The 7500-nt window shown below is 52.5% G+C and overlaps 1 protein-coding gene across 1 annotated transcript in view; it reads left to right on the top strand.

The window, feature by feature from the left end:
* Positions 1-7500, top strand: part of LOC139411904 (glutamate receptor ionotropic, delta-2-like) — a 275808-nt gene that overhangs the window by 17126 nt on the left and 251182 nt on the right. The window lies entirely within an intron of this gene.

Here is a 7500-nt window from a genome sequence, read left to right as displayed (position 1 = left end):
TCTCTCCCACTCCTCCTCTACCTTTCTCTATCTCTCCCACTCCTCCCTTCTCTTTCTCTATCTCTCCCACTCCTCCTCTACCTTTCTCTATCTCTCCCACTTCTCCCTTCTCTTTCTCTTTCTCTCCCACTCCTTCTCTATCTCTCTCTATCTCTCCCACTCCTTCTCTATATTTCTCTATCTCTCCCACTCCTTCTCTATCTTTCTCTATCTCTCTCACTCCTCCCCTCTCTTTCTCTATCTCTCCCACTTCTCTCTTCTCTTTCTCTATCTCTCCCACTCCTCCCCTCTCTGTCTTTATCTCTCCCACTCCTCCCTTCTCTTCCTCTCTCCCCCATCCTCCTCTCTCTTTCTCTCTCTCTCTCTCTCTCTCTCTCTCTCTCTCTCTCTCTCTCTCTCTCTCTCTCTCCCACTCCTCCTCTATCTTTCTCTCTCTCTCCCACTCCCCCCTCGCTTTCTTTATCTCTTCCACTCATCCCCTCTCTTTCTCTCTCTCTCTCCTGCTCCTCCCCTCTCTTTCTCTCTCTCTCCCGCTCCTCCCTTCTCTCTCTCTATCTCTCTCCCGCTCCTCCTCTATCTTTCTCTATCTCTCCCACTCCTCCCCTCTATCTCTCCACCTCCTCCTCTATCTTTCTCTGTCTCTCCCACTCCTCCCATCTATCTCTCCCGCTCCTCCCCTCTCTTTCTCTCTCTCTCCCGCTCCTCCCCTCTCTCTCTCTATCTCTCTCCCGCTCCTCCCCTCTCTTTCTCTATCTCTCCCGCTCCTCCCCTCTCTTTCTCTCTCTCCCACTCCTCCTCTATCTTTCTCTCTCTCTCCCACTCCCCCTCTATCTCTCTCTCTCTCCCACTCCTCCTCTATCTTTCTCTATCTCTCCCACTCCTCCCCTCTATCTCTCCACCTCCTCCTCTATCGTTCTCTGTCTCTCCCACTCCTCCCCTCTATCTCTCCCACTCCTCCCCTCTCTTTCTTTCGCTCTCCCACCCCCCCCCCTCTCTCTCTCCCACTCCTCCTCTATCTTTCTCTATCTCTCCCACTCCTCCTCTATCCTTCTCTGTCTCTCCCACTCCTCCCCTCTATCTGTCCCACTTCTCCCCTCTCTTTCTCTCTCTCTCCCTCCCACTCCTCACATCTATCTCTCCCACTCTTCCCCTCGCTTTCTCTCTCTCCCACTCCTCCCCTCTCTTCCTTTATCTCTTCCACTCTTCCCCTCTCTTTCTCTCTCTCTCCCACTCCTCCCCTCTCTTTCTCTCTCTCTCCCACTCCCCCTCTATCTTTCTCTCTCTCCCACTCCTCCTCTCTCTTTCTCTATTTCTCCCACTCCTCCCCTCTTTCTCTCTCTCTCACTCCCCCTCTATCTTTCTCTATCTCTCCCACTCCTCCCCTCTTTCACTCCTCCTCTCTCTATCTCTCCCACTCATCCTCTCTCTTTCTCTATCTCTCCCACTCATCCCTTCTCATTCTCTCTCTCCCACTCCTCACCTCTCTTTCTCTATCTCTCCAACTCATCCCTTCTCATTCTCTCTCTCCCACTCCTCCTCTCTCTTTCTCTCTCTCACTCCCCCTCTCTCTTTCTCTATCTCTCCCACTCCTCCTCTCTCTTTCTCTATCTCTCACTCCCCCTCTATCTTTCTCTATCTCTCCCACTCCTCCCCTCTCTTTCACTCCTCCTCTCTCTTTCTCTATCTCTCCCACTCCTCCTCTCTCTTTCTCTATCTCTCCCACTCATCCCCTCTTTCTCTATCTCTCCCATTCCTCCTCTCTCTTTCTCTCTCTCCCACTCCTCCCCTCTCTTTCTCTATCTCTCCCACTCATCCCATCTCTTTCTCTCTCTCACCCACTCCTCCCCTCTATCTCTCCCACTCCTCCTCTCTCTTTCTCTATCTCTCTCAATCCTCCCCTCTCTTTCTCTCTCTCTCCCACTCCCCCCTCTCTTTCTCTATCTCTCCCACTTATCCCCTCTCTTTCTCTCTCTCCCACTCCTCCCCTCTATCTCTCCCACTCATCCTCTCTCTTTATATATATCTCCCACTCCTCCCCTCTCTCTCTCTCTCCCACTCCTACCCTCTCTTTCTCTCTCTCTCCCACTCCTCCCCTCTATCTCTCCACCTCCTCCTCTATCTCTCTCTGTCTCTCCCACTCCTCCCCTCTATCTCTCCCACTCCTCCTCTCTCGTTCTCTCTCTCTCCCACTCCTCCCCTCTCTTTCTTTCGCTCTCCCACTCCTCCCCCCCTCTCTCTCTCTCCCACTCCTCCTCTATCTTTCTCTATCTCTCCCACTCCTCCTCTATCCTTCTGTCTCTCCCACTCCTCCCCTCTATCTGTCCCACTTCTCCCCTCTCTTTCTCTCTCTCTCCCTCCCACTCCTCACATCTATCTCTCCCACTCTTCCCCTCGCTTTCTCTCTCTCCCACTCCTCCCCTCTCTTCCTTTATCTCTTCCACTCTTCCCCTCTCTTTCTCTCTCTCTCCCACTCCTCCCCTCTCTTTCTCTCTCTCTCCCACTCCCCCTCTATCTTTCTCTCTCTCCCACTCCTCCTCTCTCTTTCTCTATTTCTCCCACTCCTCCCCTCTTTCTCTCTCTCTCACTCCCCCTCTATCTTTCTCTATCTCTCCCACTCCTCCCCTCTTTCACTCCTCCTCTCTCTATCTCTCCCACTCATCCTCTCTCTTTCTCTATCTCTCCCACTCATCCCTTCTCATTCTCTCTCTCCCACTCCTCACCTCTCTTTCTCTATCTCTCCAACTCATCCCTTCTCATTCTCTCTCTCCCACTCCTCCTCTCTCTTTCTCTCTCTCACTCCCCCTCTCTCTTTCTCTATCTCTCCCACTCCTCCTCTCTCTTTCTCTATCTCTCACTCCCCCTCTATCTTTCTCTATCTCTCCCACTCCTCCCCTCTCTTTCACTCCTCCTCTCTCTTTCTCTATCTCTCCCACTCCTCCTCTCTCTTTCTCTATCTCTCCCACTCATCCCCTCTTTCTCTATCTCTCCCATTCCTCCTCTCTCTTTCTCTCTCTCCCACTCCTCCCCTCTCTTTCTCTATCTCTCCCACTCATCCCATCTCTTTCTCTCTCTCACCCACTCCTCCCCTCTATCTCTCCCACTCCTCCTCTCTATTTCTCTATCTCTCTCAATCCTCCCCTCTCTTTCTCTCTCTCTCCCACTCCCCCCTCTCTTTCTCTATCTCTCCCACTTATCCCCTCTCTTTCTCTCTCTCCCACTCCTCCCCTCTATCTCTCCCACTCCTCCTCTCTCTTTCTATATATCTCCCACTCCTCCCCTCTCTCTCTCTCTCCCACTCCTCCTCTCTCGTTCTCTCTCTCTCCCACTCCTCCCCTCTCTTTCTTTCGCTCTCCCACTCCTCCCCCCCCCTCTCTCTCTCCCACTCCTCCTCTATCTTTCTCTATCTCTCCCACTCCTCCTCTATCCTTCTGTCTCTCCCACTCCTCCCCTCTATCTGTCCCACTTCTCCCCTCTCTTTCTCTCTCTCTCCCTCCCACTCCTCACATCTATCTCTCCCACTCCTCCCCTCTCTTTCTCTCTCTCCCACTCCTCCCCTCTCTTCCTTTATCTCTTCCACTCCTCCCCTCTCTTTCTCTCTCTCTCCCGCTCCTCCCCTCTCTTTCTCTCTCTCTCCCACTCCCCCTCTATCTTTCTCTCTCTCCCACTCCTCCTCTGTCTTTCTCTATTTCTCCCACTCATCCCCTCTTTCTCTCTCTCTCACTCCCCCTCTATCTTTCTCTATCTCTCCCACTCCTCCCCTCTCTTTCACTCCTCCTCTCTCTTTCTCTATCTCTCCCACTCATCCTCTCTCTTTCTCTATCTCTCCCACTCCTCCCCTCTTTCTCTCTCTCCCACACCTCCTCTCTCGTTCTCTATCTCTCCCACTCCTCGCCTCTCTTTCTCTATCTCTCCGACTCATCCCTTCTCATTCTCTCTCTCCCACTTCTCCTCTCTCTTTCTCTCTCTCACTCCCCCTCTCTCTTTCTCTATATCTCCCACTCCTCCTCTCTCTTTCTCTATCTCTCACTCCCCCTCTATCTTTCTCTATCTCTCCCACTCCTCCCCTCTCTTTCACTCCTCCTCTCTCTTTCTCTATCTCTCCCACTCCTCCTCTCTCTTTCACTATCTCTCCCACTCATCCTCTCTTTCTCTCTCTCTCCCACTCCCCCCCTCTCTTTCTCTATCTCTCCCACTCATCCCCTCTCTTTCTCTCTCTCTCCCACTCCTCCCCTCTATCTCTCCCACTCCTCCTCTCTCTTTCTATATATCTCCCACTCCTCCCCTCTCTCTCTCTCTCTCCCACTCCTACCCTCTCTTTCTCTCTCTCTCCCACTCCTCCTCTATCTTTCTCTATCTCTCCCACTCCTCCCCTCTATCTCTCCACCTCCTCCTCTATCTTTCTCTGTCTCTCCCACTCCTCCCCTCTCTTTCTTTCGCTCTCCCACTCCTCCCCCCCTCTCTCTCTCTCCCACTCCTCCTCTATCTTTCTCTATCTCTCCCACTCCTCCTCTATCCTTCTCTGTCTCTCCCACTCCTCCCTCTATCTGTCCCACTTCTCCCCTCTCTTTCTCTCTCTCCCTCCCACTCCTCACATCTATCTCTCCCACTCTTCCCCTCGCTTTCTCTCTCTCCCACTCCTCCCCTCTCTTCCTTTATCTCTTCCACTCTTCCCCTCTCTTTCTCTCTCTCTCCCACTCCTCCCCTCTCTTTCTCTCTCTCTCCCACTCCCCCTCTATCTTTCTCTCTCTCCCACTCCTCCTCTCTCTTTCTCTATTTCTCCCACTCCTCCCCTCTTTCTCTCTCTCTCACTCCCCCTCTATCTTTCTCTATCTCTCCCACTCCTCCCCTCTTTCACTCCTCCTCTCTCTATCTCTCCCACTCATCCTCTCTCTTTCTCTATCTCTCCCACTCATCCCTTCTCATTCTCTCTCTCCCACTCCTCACCTCTCTTTCTCTATCTCTCCAACTCATCCCTTCTCATTCTCTCTCTCCCACTCCTCCTCTCTCTTTCTCTCTCTCACTCCCCCTCTCTCTTTCTCTATCTCTCCCACTCCTCCTCTCTCTTTCTCTATCTCTCACTCCCCCTCTATCTTTCTCTATCTCTCCCACTCCTCCCCTCTCTTTCACTCCTCCTCTCTCTTTCTCTATCTCTCCCACTCCTCCTCTCTCTTTCTCTATCTCTCCCACTCATCCCCTCTTTCTCTATCTCTCCCATTCCTCCTCTCTCTTTCTCTCTCTCCCACTCCTCCCCTCTCTTTCTCTATCTCTCCCACTCATCCCATCTCTTTCTCTCTCTCACCCACTCCTCCCCTCTATCTCTCCCACTCCTCCTCTCTATTTCTCTATCTCTCTCAATCCTCCCCTCTCTTTCTCTCTCTCTCCCACTCCCCCCTCTCTTTCTCTATCTCTCCCACTTATCCCCTCTCTTTCTCTCTCTCCCACTCCTCCCCTCTATCTCTCCCACTCCTCCTCTCTCTTTCTATATATCTCCCACTCCTCCCCTCTCTCTCTCTCTCCCACTCCTCCTCTCTCGTTCTCTCTCTCTCCCACTCCTCCCCTCTCTTTCTTTCGCTCTCCCACTCCTCCCCCCCCCTCTCTCTCTCCCACTCCTCCTCTATCTTTCTCTATCTCTCCCACTCCTCCTCTATCCTTCTGTCTCTCCCACTCCTCCCCTCTATCTGTCCCACTTCTCCCCTCTCTTTCTCTCTCTCTCCCTCCCACTCCTCACATCTATCTCTCCCACTCCTCCCCTCTCTTTCTCTCTCTCCCACTCCTCCCCTCTCTTCCTTTATCTCTTCCACTCCTCCCCTCTCTTTCTCTCTCTCTCCCGCTCCTCCCCTCTCTTTCTCTCTCTCTCCCACTCCCCCTCTATCTTTCTCTCTCTCCCACTCCTCCTCTGTCTTTCTCTATTTCTCCCACTCATCCCCTCTTTCTCTCTCTCTCACTCCCCCTCTATCTTTCTCTATCTCTCCCACTCCTCCCCTCTCTTTCACTCCTCCTCTCTCTTTCTCTATCTCTCCCACTCATCCTCTCTCTTTCTCTATCTCTCCCACTCCTCCCCTCTTTCTCTCTCTCCCACACCTCCTCTCTCGTTCTCTATCTCTCCCACTCCTCGCCTCTCTTTCTCTATCTCTCCGACTCATCCCTTCTCATTCTCTCTCTCCCACTTCTCCTCTCTCTTTCTCTCTCTCACTCCCCCTCTCTCTTTCTCTATATCTCCCACTCCTCCTCTCTCTTTCTCTATCTCTCACTCCCCCTCTATCTTTCTCTATCTCTCCCACTCCTCCCCTCTCTTTCACTCCTCCTCTCTCTTTCTCTATCTCTCCCACTCCTCCTCTCTCTTTCACTATCTCTCCCACTCATCCTCTCTTTCTCTCTCTCTCCCACTCCCCCCCTCTCTTTCTCTATCTCTCCCACTCATCCCCTCTCTTTCTCTCTCTCTCCCACTCCTCCCCTCTATCTCTCCCACTCCTCCTCTCTCTTTCTATATATCTCCCACTCCTCCCCCTCTCTCTCTCTCTCCCACTCCTACCCTCTCTTTCTCTCTCTCTCCCACTCCTCCTCTATCTTTCTCTATCTCTCCCACTCCTCCCCTCTATCTCTCCACCTCCTCCTCTATCTTTCTCTGTCTCTCCCACTCCTCCCCTCTCTTTCTTTCGCTCTCCCACTCCTCCCCCCCTCTCTCTCTCTCCCACTCCTCCTCTATCTTTCTCTATCTCTCCCACTCCTCCTCTATCCTTCTCTGTCTCTCCCACTCCTCCCTCTATCTGTCCCACTTCTCCCCTCTCTTTCTCTCTCTCTCTCCCACTCCTCACATCTATCTCTCCCACTCCTCCCCTCTCTTTCTCTCTCTCCCACTCCCCCCGTCTCTTCCTTTATCTCTTCCACTCTTCCCCTCTCTTTCTCTCTCTCTCCCGCTCCTCCCCTCTCTTTCTCTCTCTCTCCCACTCCCTCTCTATCTTTCTCTCTCTCCCACTCCTCCCCTCTCTTTCTCTATTTCTCCCACTTCTCCCCTCTTTCTCTCTCTTTCACTCCCCCTCTATCTTTCTCTATCTCTCCCACTCATCCTCTCTCTTTCTCTATCTCTCCCACTCCTCCCCTCTTTCTCTCTCTCCCACACCTCCTCTCTCGTTCTCTATCTCTCCCACTCCTCGCCTCTCTTTCTCTATCTCTCCAACTCATCCCTTCTCATTCTCTCTCTCCCACTCCTCCTCTCTCTTTCTCTCTCTCACTCCCCCTCGCTCTTTCTCTATCTCTCCCACTCCTCCTCTCTCTTTCTCTATCTCTCACTTCCCCTCTATCTTTCTCTATCTCTCCCACTCCTCCCCTCTCTTTCACTCCTCCTCTCTCTTTCTCTATCTCTCCCACTCCTCCTCTCTCTTTCTCTATCTCTCCCACTCATCCCCTCTTTCTCTATCTCTCCCATTCCTCCTCTCTCTTTCTCTCTCTCCCACTCCTCCCCTCTCTTTCTCTATCTCTCCCACTCATCCCCTCTCTTTC

Source organism: Oncorhynchus clarkii, chromosome 6 (genome assembly GCF_045791955.1).
Source record: "Oncorhynchus clarkii lewisi isolate Uvic-CL-2024 chromosome 6, UVic_Ocla_1.0, whole genome shotgun sequence".
NCBI lineage: Eukaryota > Metazoa > Chordata > Actinopteri > Salmoniformes > Salmonidae > Oncorhynchus > Oncorhynchus clarkii.
This window is presented reverse-complemented; position numbering and strand designations above follow the sequence as displayed.